Source organism: Stomoxys calcitrans, chromosome 4, assembly GCF_963082655.1.
Source record: "Stomoxys calcitrans chromosome 4, idStoCalc2.1, whole genome shotgun sequence".
Classification (NCBI taxonomy): domain Eukaryota; kingdom Metazoa; phylum Arthropoda; class Insecta; order Diptera; family Muscidae; genus Stomoxys; species Stomoxys calcitrans.
Genome location: NC_081555.1, coordinates 116,710,018 through 116,723,002, shown reverse-complemented (window position 1 = coordinate 116,723,002; position 12,985 = coordinate 116,710,018). Strand labels below are relative to the sequence as shown.

The 12,985-nt window shown below is 40.5% G+C and overlaps 1 protein-coding gene across 1 annotated transcript in view; it reads left to right on the top strand.

The window, feature by feature from the left end:
- Positions 1–12,985, top strand: part of LOC106087731 (uncharacterized) — a 598,301-nt gene that overhangs the window by 335,973 nt on the left and 249,343 nt on the right. The gene's annotated exons all lie outside the window — the stretch shown is intronic.

The window sequence follows — 12,985 nt, the reverse complement described above, 5'->3', positions numbered from 1 at the left end:
TTCTTAGAAATTTTGGATTTAGAAAAAATTTCCTAGAGATTTTGCCGTTAGAAAAACTTTCTAAGAAATTTTGTCTTTCTTAGAAGAAAAAACATTCTCTTAGAATTTTTGTCTTTAGAAAAAATTTCTTAGAAATCATGTCTTTAGAGAAAATTCATAGAAGTTGGTCTTAGCGAAAGTTTCCTAGAAATTAAGTCATTTGGGAAATAATCCATAGATTTTTGTCTAAAGAGAATATTTCATAAAAATTTTGTCTTTGGGGATAATTTCCTTAAAAATTTGTCGTCAGGGAAAATTTTTGTCTTTATTGAAAGTTTCATAGAAATTTTGTCGTTATAAAAAATTTCACAGAAAATTTTCTATTTAGGAAAATTACGTAGAATATTGTCGTTAGGGAAAATTTCATAGAGATTTTGTCGTAGCGGAAACTTTCCTAAAAATTTTGTCTTTGTAGAAAGTTTCAAGAACATGTTCTCTTTAGGGAAATTTCATTAAAAATTTAGCCTTTAGGGAAAATTTCATAAAAATTTTTTCTCTAGGAAAATTTTCATCGAAATTTCCTCTGTATGGAAAATTTCATTGGTGTTTTGTGTTTAGGGCAAATACTAGAGAGAAGGCCACCGTAGCGCAGAGGTTAGCATGTCCGCCTATGACGCTGAACACCTGGGTTCGAATCCTGGCTAGACCATCAGAAAAAAAATTCAGCGGTGGTTTTTCCCTCCTAATGCTGGCAACATTAGAGAGGTACTATGCCATCTAAAACTTCTCTCCAAAGAGGTGTCGCACTGCGGCACCCCGTTCGGACTTAGCTATAAAAATAATCACCTCATCATTGAGCTTAAACTTGAATCGAACTGCACTCGTTGATATGTGAGAAGTTTGCCACTGTTCCTAAGTGGAATGTTCAACAAAACAAAATTTGCATTTGGTTTTTGCTATCCACCTTGGGATATCACATTTCTAAAAATCCGCAGGTCCCATTTGAGGGACAAAAGTGTACTCTACTACCAAAGACCTTTAATAGGTGTCCTATTCTATACTGATCGGCCTTCATATATTATTTTTAATTTTTTTTTTTGTTTTGGTTAGGATTGGGAAGGGGGATTGTCTCTGAAACGTCCTTTCATTTGTGCACAATACGTTCTTAGTAGTCCTAAAGGACAGTTTGGTGTTGTTTATATTGAGAGGAGAGCGTCGTTTCCCCGACGCTAAGACCCAAAAGACCATTTTTTTAAGTCCTTTATTGTTGTGGTCAACGTCCTGCCGTTCAGCAGGACATGTTCTGTTGGATTCGAACACTACTTTCATAGATCTTTCTTTTAATTCCAATAATATCTCGATCGAACTACACGTCCTATTGAAGGGTATTTAGTGGGTGGGCCGGTCCCAGACTCTGTCAAATGTGTATACCGGATTCGTAGCCAACTCCCAAAGAACTTTCATTTGATAGACACCTTGCACAAAATTCCTGACCTTTCAAACACCTTTCATTTGATGACCATATTGTCCCAAACGGCAAATATGTCCTATTGAGAGGTTTTGAGGGTGGGGAGGCGCCTCAGCCACCAAGGAATACATTTTTGTATCAAACTCTTACTCTACTTTTAAATACCTTTCATTTGATATCCATATTGTCCCAATTGGTAAATGTTCCCTGCTGGAGGTTTTGGGGGTGTGGGGAGGCCCCTCAGACACCAAGGAATACATTTTAATGTCACATTTGTACTCTGCTTTTAAATACCTTTCGTTTGATACCCATGTTGCCCAAAGCGGTGTAAGTGTCCTGTAGGGGGGTTTTTTGGGGGTGAGAGACCCCCCGAACACTAAATGTGAAATTTGTATGCCAAGTTCGTACTCTACTCTAAAATACCTTTCATTTGATATCCATATTGTACCAATCGGTAAAAACTTCCGTTCGGGTGTGTTTTGGGATCGGGCGTCCCCCATCCCCAAAAGTTTGATACCAATTTCGTATTTATGGGGTACCATATGGTAGCATATTCGCTTAAAACGGTGCACCCATCTCCGAGATCTGGCGATTGTGAAAATGGAGTAAGGGGGAGGGTCCAGTCGTTGGTCTGTAGGAATAATGGCGGCTGCATCTGCCGGATCGTAATTGAGCTAGGACTACTCTGGTTTGCGGGTGGAGGTCAACTTCTTCAGGTACTATGGGAGGCGGTCGTTCACCCGTCAAATATTCATCGCATCTGCTACCGTATCTGCATGTTGTCTAGACCCGCTTGATCTGAGGTTCTCTCTTGTAGCGCTGGACCTCACACTCTAGGTCATGTAAATCACCCTTAAGGCTTCTGGGCGATGGATACCTATCCACAAGATGATGATTTGGATGGTCTTTGCGATAACAGCCCAAAAAGCATTAGACAGCATGCAGTTATGTCTTCGCACCTCCTAATGAAGGTCCACATGAGAACTGAGGAGACACCTCGTCGAAGTTCGAAGGGCGGAATTCCGACTTGAGGACCTTGTTTCTACTTTTGCCTTTATCACAAATTGCTGTGGCATGTGAGGAGAATTTGTAAGAGCTGTCAAATATGTGACACCAAATATTTTAGGGCACTTGATAGTCGTGGTCATGCGTGTATGTAGTGAACAATGCGTCTGATGATTTGTCGGCAGATATCTTCAGATTTCTTGCAGCGAAATAAGAGGCCAGTTCATCGCAGTAGACGTTTAACCCATCGCAGATGTCATCAATGGGTGGGGGGGGTGGGGGGTCTGATGCCATGATCGTACAATCGTCCGCATATGATACGATCTCTATGCCGTTTGAAGGGGGTAGAATGGAAGGTAGGTAGAGGTTAAACAGTCCCTGTTTGATTCTACGGTGCTTCGACTTCTTATCCCTGAATTCCACAAATGACTGGCGACCACACAGATAAATCGCGACCCAGCGTTTCAGGCCTGACTGGAGGGACGTCTTGGCGATGTTCACAAATAATTTGGCATGGTTGACCGCGTCGAATGCCTTCGATATGCTATGCAGTCTTCGAAATCCATGTTGATGTTCGAAATCCATGTTGAATGGAAATTCTCCTACGTGGCTAGAGAGGTGTAATGCCTCAAGCGTCCTTGCCACTGGTGAGAGAAGGGAGATCGGTCTTTACGATTCCCCCAAACTCGGGTCCTTTCCAGGCTGCAGTGGCGGGATCACTGCCCATTTTTCAGATATCGGGAACTAAATGAGTGTTTAAAGACAGGTTGAGGACACTTGTAAAGTACTCGACTTAATGTAAAGCCAAATTTTTCAGCATCAGTGTAGAGATTCTCTCGGGGTCCAACGTCTTGGATGAATTGGTGCCACGGATGATATGAACTTCGCCCACGGTAAATTGTGATGTCTGTCCATCGGCTCGGAGGTCATGAATACGACGAATGGCTCTTGGGATGCAAGCTCTGAAGTGTGTACCGTGATTACGTGATTAAGTGACGGATACACAGACGGACGGACAGGCACACGAACATCGCTAAATCGTCTTATAATTTTACGATGATTTGAAATATATGTACTTTAAGGAGTCAGAAATGAATTTTTCGATGCATTTCAAATGGAATGACTAAATGAATATACCATATATCATTTGGTGGTGGGTAAAAAAATTTGTCTTGTGGAAAGATTTTATGGAACTTTCGTTTTCTGGAAAAATTTCATAGTAAATCTGTCTTTAAGGAAAATTTTATATAAAAATTTTCTAGGAAAAAGCTTATCTGTTGTAGAAATTTCATAGAAATATTGTCTTTACGAAAAGTTTGCCAGAAATTTCCGAAAAGTATTGGCCTGCTTGGCCAGTTAGCTATTGTATTGGGTTGCCCAAAAAGTAATTGCCGATTTTTCATATAGACGTCGTTGACAAATTTTTTCACAGCTTGTGACTCTGTAATTGCATTCTTTCTTCTGTCAGTTATCAGCTGTTACTTTTAGCTCGCTTTAGAAAAAAAGTGTAAAAAAGTATATTTGATTAAAGTTTATTCTAAGTTTTATTAAAAATGCATTTACTTTCTTTTAAAAAATCCGCAATTACTTTTTGGGCAACCCAATAATTGCTAGGCTAGGTTATACTGACTCGGCTACTTTTATCATTCAGTCTTTCCGTTCGTTTGCATACCTTGTTAAATATCTTCTGTTCCCTAAAAGATTTTTCAAACAATTTTTCAAAAAAAATTTTTTTTTTTTTGCAAATCCCCTTGAATATCTCGTAATTTTTAGTCTTTGATGAGCTTTTTTCATTCCCGCTTTCTATTCAAAACATCTATGCCATTCACACCATTATTGAGGTCAATGTACAATACAATGCAAACCAAATCTCCCAACTCTCTGTGGTAAAATATAAGACATAAACTTTTAAGCTTTACACAAAAGTTGTACATCAGAAAAGACACCCCCGAGACATTTCAATCTTTAAAGAGCTCTTCCATATGCCACAGCTAAGCTAAACTCAACACGAGTAGAGTCGACTCAACTCGATGTAAAATTCAGTTCATTTTGAGTATGACGTAGAAGATTAGCCATACAAATAGCCTTACGAAATGGGCCACCCACAAGTGATATTGGCTGCTTTCCCCCCCCCCCCCCCCCCCCCCCCCTGCTATTAAGTTCATCATGCTGTCGGATGTACTTAATTTTCAACAAATCTGCACACAAAACAGCCCTGCTTCTTTGGCCTTTGCTTGGTCATCCTTTGGCCGTCAGCATGAAAGGCCGATGTTAAAGTCCTGCCACAATTTCGATGGCTAAAGTTTGCAACTTTTAAAGAGCATAATAAACAAGTAAATATCAGAACAGCAGGGAAAAAGCAGCTAACTAGGGAGCCTGGCCGGTAATGCACAGCAAGATACACAGTGCAGATGAATAGAGAACATTGTTGGTGGTTTTTTTTCTCTTTTCTAGAAATTAAAAAGAAGGGCATTTTGGTTGGGGGCATGGCTCATTATGAGATTTGGTAGGTTTTACACTCCATTGATCCGTAATGTAAATTGTCAGAGTATGCTATTTTTTTCATATCCTCAAAAGAAAAAAACTGATATAGTCTTGGACCACAGTGATGAACCACAAAGGTTACTAGATTCTCTAAAATACGTAGAAAATTTCTCGTTTATAGGGCACAAGGAGGGGCAAATTTGTATACTAAAGTGTACAGTCATAGTGTACAATGTACCTGGTACTTGAGAACATTTGAAACCATTAAAGGGTATTGACATAAGGGCGGTAAAACTTATATTTAGGACTACTTTTTGATTGAAATCCTAGAGCTTCCATCACTATAGCTGGGTACCCCGCATGCGTTTTAGTTTTTGCACAGTGGGCCATTGGGCCTGTTAATTCTAACTTGAACTTTAAATGCCATATATCTCGAATACTGTGGTCTTTTTGGATATTCTGATTTTTGATGTAGATCCTAGGCACTGAGGGTTTACTTTACTATAAGTGGGTACCCCGCATCCCCCTTAGGTTTTGCACAGTGGACCATTCTGTCATTTTCAATAGCCAAATCCATGATGGTGAGCTTCCAAGATTCGGCCTGCACGAACTTGGCACACTCTTCTTCCTATTTAGATCTTTCAAATTTTAAATTTTTTCATTGTACAAATATTTATTTATGACTATATCTGTTCGACTTGGATGATATCCCTTTTTTGCTTAATAAAGCCATTTCATGACGTCCAAACATTTAACAAAGCACGTTGTCTTTGGCACTATGAAGTGGTGTCAAGAGGGAAATGGTAGCAGAAGCACTTGAATATAAATATTCATAAGTCATAAGGTTGGGTCACATGAATTAGTTGGAGATAAAAAACTCTTGAAATACCCAGTGAATAGCTTTGGTAGTGCTAATCTCACAATAATCACAGAAACAAAGAAGTAAAGAACACAAAGTAAGGACAGGCTAAAATTGGACAAAGCCAAACTTTTGATACTTTATGCCACATTGGGTTTGTAGGGCTAAGTCAAATTAGCTTCAATTGGATATGTATTGGGTTGCCCAAAAAGTAATTGCGGATTTTTTAAAAGAAAGTAAATGCATTTTAATAAAACTTAGAATAAAACTTTTTTTACACTTTTTTTCTAAAGCAAGCTAAGTCACAGCTGATAACTGACAGAAGAAAGAGAGCAATTACAGAGTCACAAGCTGTGAAAAAATTGTCAACGCCGACTATATGAAAAATCCGCAATTACTTTTTGGGCAACCCAAAATAATTTTGACTAAAATCAGTGCATAATGTGGGAGTCATAGAACAAATGGTTGTACAAAGTTTTAAGAAGAATTTGTTGTGCTAAATTTTCAGAAGATCGCTGCTAAAAGCTCTTGCAAAGGCCTGACCCAAAGTAAAATTGGGAGATACATTTGTATGGGATTTGCATCAATTGCTAGGAAATTCGACAGTGGTCTGAAGAGGCAATTTCGTGAGGATCGGTTGACTAACCACCAAACTATTTCCATGTTAGCTAAAATCGAACAAACATGTATGTGGGAGCTATAACTAAGTGTTAGCTGATTTCGGTGAAAATCCCTAAATATTGTGACAGTGACGGTTCCAAATATTGAGAAGATCGGCTGATTAAAACGTACACAAAGGCTCTAAAAAGACAATCGGGAGATACAAATATATGGGAGATATAATTAAATCTATATGATTCTGAGGCATGGTCTCATGTGAAAGCAGATGAAGCAGTACTTGGAGTATTTGAGAGAAAAATTCTTCGTAAAATATATGGACCAGTTTGCGTTAATGGAGAATATAGGCGACCTATGAACCACGAGCTGTATGACGAAGATAGCATAGTTATACGCATAAAAATACAGCGGCTGTGTTGGCTAGGTCATGTTGTCAGCATAGATGAAGAAGCTCCAGCAAAGAAGTCTTTTGAAGGCAAACACGGTGGTACACACAAACCGGGAAGACCAAAAACCCCATGGAAAGATCAAGTGGTGGGAGACACCTCGAAACTTGGTGTCAGAGATTTTAGAATAAGCGCAGAAGATCGAGGCGCTTGGAACGCTATTCTACGTTTGGCTAGTGCAACAAATGTTCTCTCATACCCAATTAAAGTAAAGTGATATCTAAATCTGAACCGATTTCTGTGAAATGCACCAGTGCTCTCCAAAGGCCAATGCCATATTTTGTGAGGATCGCCTAACAAATGACCAAAATATTGTAATATTAGTCAAAATCGGGCAAACATATATATATGTGATTTCAACCAACATCGGTACTTACTATGTGTTCCGAGGACATTGTGTAAAAATTTGGCATGGTGAAAATCAGGTGATTCATATACGAGGTCTGATTAAAAAATAACCAATATTTTAAATTTTTTCAAAAAGCGTTTATTTATTCATAAAAAAAACCTTCAAAGGTATCCCTTCAGATATAATACACTAATGACAGCTTTTTTTCCAATCCCCCGAAACACTTCTGAAATTCACTTTTTGGTACAGCCAACAGCTCCTGTTTCGACTTATCTTTTATCTCCTCAATACTTTTTCATCAATGCCTTCAGTTTTGCGAAGAGGAAAATGTCAGCGGGGGCCACGTTCGGTGAATACGGTGGCTGAGACATGATAACGGGTTTGTTTTTAGAAAAAACTCACACACAAGCATCGATGTGAGCGGGTGCGTTAGCAAGGTGCAAATTCCATGATTGGGTTTTCCACAATTCTGAGCTTTTCTGACGAACTGCTTTGCGCAAACGGCGCATAACTTCAAGGTATTACTCTCTATTGACCGTACGACCTTGTGGCAATAATTCATGAGGCACCGCGTCATTGCAGTCGAAGCAAACAGTGTTCAAATCCATCACATTTGACAGAAATTGATGTACTTTTTCAAAATAATAAGTATTGGGTTGCCCAAAAAGTAATTGCGGATTTTTCATATAGTCGGCGTTCGCAAATTTTTTCACAGCTTGTGACTCTGTAATTGCATTCTTTCTTCTGTCAGTTATCAGCTGTTACTTTTAGCTTGCTTTAGAAAAAAAGTGTAAAAGTATATTTGATTAAATTTCATTCTAAGTTTTATTAAAAATGCATTTACTTTCTTTTAAAACATCCGCAATTAATTTTTGGGCAACCCAATACATATACGCATTGGCGACCGATATCACCCTCCACCTGGTTTTACACCCCTGTGGTAGCTATTTCAAACTCTGAATTCGTTGTTGCTGTTGTTGTTGTAGCAGTTTATTGTGTTCTATCTATCGTCTGCTTGATTCTGTTGAGTGTCAAGACACAGGAACTCTGCGACTAAGATGGGGTGCGTCCACAGGGATCTGGGTCTGGCCGGGCAGTTAAACAGGTGACGTGTATCGTGCGGTCCCTGGTTACAATCGGGACATACATCTTGCACGTCGGCATCAATCCTAGCTCTGTGGGAATTGAGGCGGCTGCATCTGCCGGAACCTAATTGAGCCAGAACCACTCTGGTTTGCCGGGGGAGGTCAATTTCTTCGGGTGCAATGGGTGGCGGTCGTTCTCCAAAGACTACATTCACCCGGTAGCCAATTACCGCATCTGCTACCGTATCTGCATGAATGTTGTTCAGACCCGCTTGATATGCCGCTTGATCTAGAGGTTCTCTCTTGTAGTGCTGAACCTCACGCTCTGGATCGTGTAGATCAACCTTAAGGCTTCTGGGCGGTGGGTATCTATCCACAAGATGATGATTTGGATGATTCCTGCGATAACAGCCCAGAAGGTATTGCTTAGACAGCATGTAGTTATGTCTTCGCACAGGTAGGATCTTAGTCTCCTGATGGATGATGGTCCACATGAGAACTGAGGAGACAGCCCGTCGCAGTTCGGAGGGGGGGATGGAGGATAGGTAGAAGTTAAACAGAGCCGAAGATATCACCCCACCTTGGGGAACTCGTACAATCGTCCACATATGATACGATCTCTACGCCGTCTGGAGGGGGTGGAATGGAGGATAGGTAGAGGTTAAACAGAGCCGGAGATATCACCCCACCTTGAGAAACTCCCTGTTTCACTCTACGGTGTTTCGTCTTCTTATCCCTAAATTCTACAAATGACTGGCGACCACACAGATAATTCGCGACCCATCGTTTCAGGCCTGGCTAGAGGGACGTGTTGGCTATGTCCTCAAATAATTTGGCATGGCTGACCGTGTCGAATGCCTTCGATAGGTCCAGTACCACGAGGACCGTCCTATCACATAGCCTGGGTTGATTGAAGCCACGGCAAATGTGTGTGGTGATGGCATGCAAAGCTATTGTTGTGCTGTGCAGTCTCCGAAATCCATGTTGATGCTCGGCGAATGGAAAGTCTCCTACGAGGCTCGGTAGGAGTAATGCCTCAAGCGTCTTTGCCACAGGTGAGAGAAGGGAGATCGGTCTGTACGACTTCCCCAAACTCGGGTCTTTTCCAGGCTTCAGTAGCGGGATCACTCTGCCCATTTTCCAGACATCGGGAACTATAAGAGTGTTCTAAGACAGGTTGAGGACAGTGGTAACGTACTCAACTCCAGGTGAATCCAGATCCTTCAGCATCAATGTAGAGATTCCGTCGGGACCCAACCCCGTGGAAGATTTGGCGCCACGGATGACAGTCGTAACTTCGCCCACGATAATTGTGATGGCTGTTCATCGGCTCGGGGACCACGAATACGGCGAATGGCTCTTCTTCTTGCCCTGTCTCTCTCGGTATGCACAATAAATTGATGGTTGAACAACCTGGCGCAGTCACGGTTATCTCGCCAAAAGTGACTGAGGTCCTGTCGTCCCGTTTATCGGGGTTCGAGAGAGACTAAACAGTGGCCCACAGTTTGCCTTCACCGGTGCCTTAGTTACATTGCTCCAAGTGTTCTAGCCACAAATTGCGCTTATGTTCGTTGACTACCCTGTTTATTTCCAGATTCAGCTCGCTGATTCTGGGGTTAGCGGGGTCCATAGCACGAATCCCATCACGCTTGTCTGCGAGTACCACTACTTGCGCCGGGAAATTGGGTCGCACTTGGGGTATTCGACCGGCTGGTATAAAGCGAGCGGCTGCTGCGTTGATGATGTCCCGGAATTTCCTCTCGGCCACAAGCACATCAGAGGGGGGTGGCAGTTCACTGAAGCTGCGATTGGTATACTCTCTGAAGCCAGTCCAATCGGCCTTCTTATAATTGATGAACGTCCGGCACGCAGAGGTTATGAAGTCGGGTGGTCGGTCGATGGTGAGAATTTGAATCTGAATTCGTCGTCTAAGTTTGCGGAAATTTTCAAAATCATCGGATAGAAATTGCAGAAATGACTAGAAGTTATATACGGCAAGCGTCCATATAGCATACTACCCCGTGCCATAACTGAAAGGCAGGCATAGAGACGGACATCGAATCAGAAAGTGATTCCAAGTCGATCGGTATACTTATCAATGTGTCTATCTCTCTTCCTTCTGGATGGTACAACCAAATGCACTAAGTTATATTGGGTTGCCCAAAAAGTAATTGCGGATTTTTTATAAGAAAGAAAATGCATTTTTAATAAAACTTAGAATGAACTTTAATCAAATATACTTTTTTTTTACTGACAGAAGAAAGAATGCAATTACAGTCACAAGCTGTGAAAAAATTTGTCAACGCCGACTATATGAAAAATCCGCAATTACTTTTTGGGCAACCCAACCCAATAATAACCTGTACCACAGTATTGTCAGTATTGGTGTAGCAAGAAACAAAAATATTTGGCACGCATGTTGAAGGTCATAGGAGAAGTTCTTGTACAAAATTTCAGCCAAATCGGATAGGAATTGCATCTTCTATAGGCTCAGAAAGTAAAATCGGAAGATCGATTTTTATGGATGCTATATCAGGCTAAAAACCTATTAAGACCATATTTTGCCCAATTGTTGAAAGTCAAAACAAAAAGCTTCGTGCCAATTTTCAGCGAAATCTGATAATTCTCATTCTAGAGGCTCAAAAAGTCAAGATTCGGCAGCTATATCAAGTTATGAACCATACCTTACACTGTTGTTGAAAGTCATAGCAAAACACCTCTTGCCAAATTTCAGCCAAATCGGTTAAAAATTATGCCGGCTAGAGGCCCAAGAAGTCTAGATCCAAGATCGGTTTATATGACAGCTTTACCAAAACATAGGCAAATATGGTCCAACTACAATCCGGAATAACGGAATAACGAAATTAGTATCTCCCCATCCTATGGCGCAGGGTATAAAAATTGGGTCCATGTACCTAGGAGGCTGCCCGATCGCAAAACAAAGTCAAATAGGCATGACAATATGAAACTCAAATGAAAGGTATTCGGAAGTAGATTAAGAATATGGAGCAAACGGCTATATAATTTGTTGATATCGGAGGAAGGGGGAAAAATCTGTCCCCCCTACCTAAAAACCACAACTCAAAAGTATAACTGGACTGATGGAGGCATTGTTGGACTTAAAGTAAAATTATTCAAGGTTGGGGTACGAATTTGGTGCTAGATATTGGGTCCATATATCTGGGGGGGGGGGGGGGCACCCTAACCTCAAAACCCCCTCAAATTGGCATTTTGGATGATTAAATAGGCAAAAACATGCGAAATTTTATTTGTATTCAAATATAGGTTGGAGTTCCTGGGGGACCGCCCCACCCCAAAACTGAAATATATACCGACCAACACAATATGGGACTTAAATTAAAGGTAATTGATAGTACAAAACTAATCTGGTATCCATTTTTGGGGCCAAGCATTATGGGGGCCGCCCCAGCATCGTAACATGCCTCAGACGGGACTTATTTATCGACTATGGCAATATGGGCCTCAAATGGAAGGTAATTAAGAGTAGAGAACGAATACGGTATTCATTTTCACGATAAGGGTCTGGGTGGTGACCCTACCATCAAAAAATCCTCCAAATCCGACATACCTACCCACTATGTTTATATGGCACCCCAATAAATGGTGTGTGGGAGTAGAAAACGAATTTGATATCCACGTTCGATTCGAAATATCTGAAGGACCGTCCAATCCTCAAAATACCCGCAAACTGGACGTATATACCGGCCATAGCAATATAGAACTCAAACAAAAGTTCTTAGAGAATTAAGGGAAGCCTAGCGAAGCGGGTCCGGTTCAGCTTGTCTACCACATAGAACTGTAAATTGAATTATTGGGTTGCCCAAAAAGTAATTGCGGATTTTTCATATAGTCGGCGTAGACAAATTTTTTCACAGCTTGTGACTCTGTAATTGCATTCTTTCTTCTGTCAGTTATCAGCTGTTACTTTTAGCTTGCTTTAGAAAAAAGTGTAAAAAAAGTATATTTGATTAAAGTTCATTCTAAGTTTTATTAAAAACGCATTTACTTTCTTTTAAAAAATCCGCAATTACTTTTTGGGCAACCCAATAGATCCGTCGACATCCGTGTCGAGTTGAGTTCCGATCGGATCACATTTCGATATAGCTGCAAAGGTTTTATAAATAGTGCATCTTTTACTGGACTTGACATAAAATGTACATCCAAAGTTTGGCCTGGTCGAGCTTAATGCGTTTTTATTTGTTGTATTCAATTTGTATATTTAAGTAAAACCCTTGCCAAACTGTTCACTGGGTAATCAACGGCTAAGCTATGATGAAACACTCAAACAATATGTTTCAGTTTCTTTTGTGATAGCAAAACAAAACCAAACAAAAAAATGCACATGACTTAGTTAAAAGGAAAAGCGGCGCAAAAAGTTAAGTTATCCGAAAACAAAGGCAAAACAACAGCAAACGCCTTTGCTCGTAAATATTTATGTGTATCAAGTGTTTTTTTTTATATATTTTTCAACAACAAAGGGACACAGTCTGAAGAATGGATATCAATTGCTAAGGCTCAGCATTCAGCCAAAGAAAAAGGAAGAAAGGCTGATTCTTTGATCTTTAAGAGGGCGTTTATCACATTGCAAAGAGCAAAAGAAAACCAACCGAAAAAGCTTAATCGTGGTATAGCGATTACACTTGAGTATGTGCAATAAAATTTGCTACACCA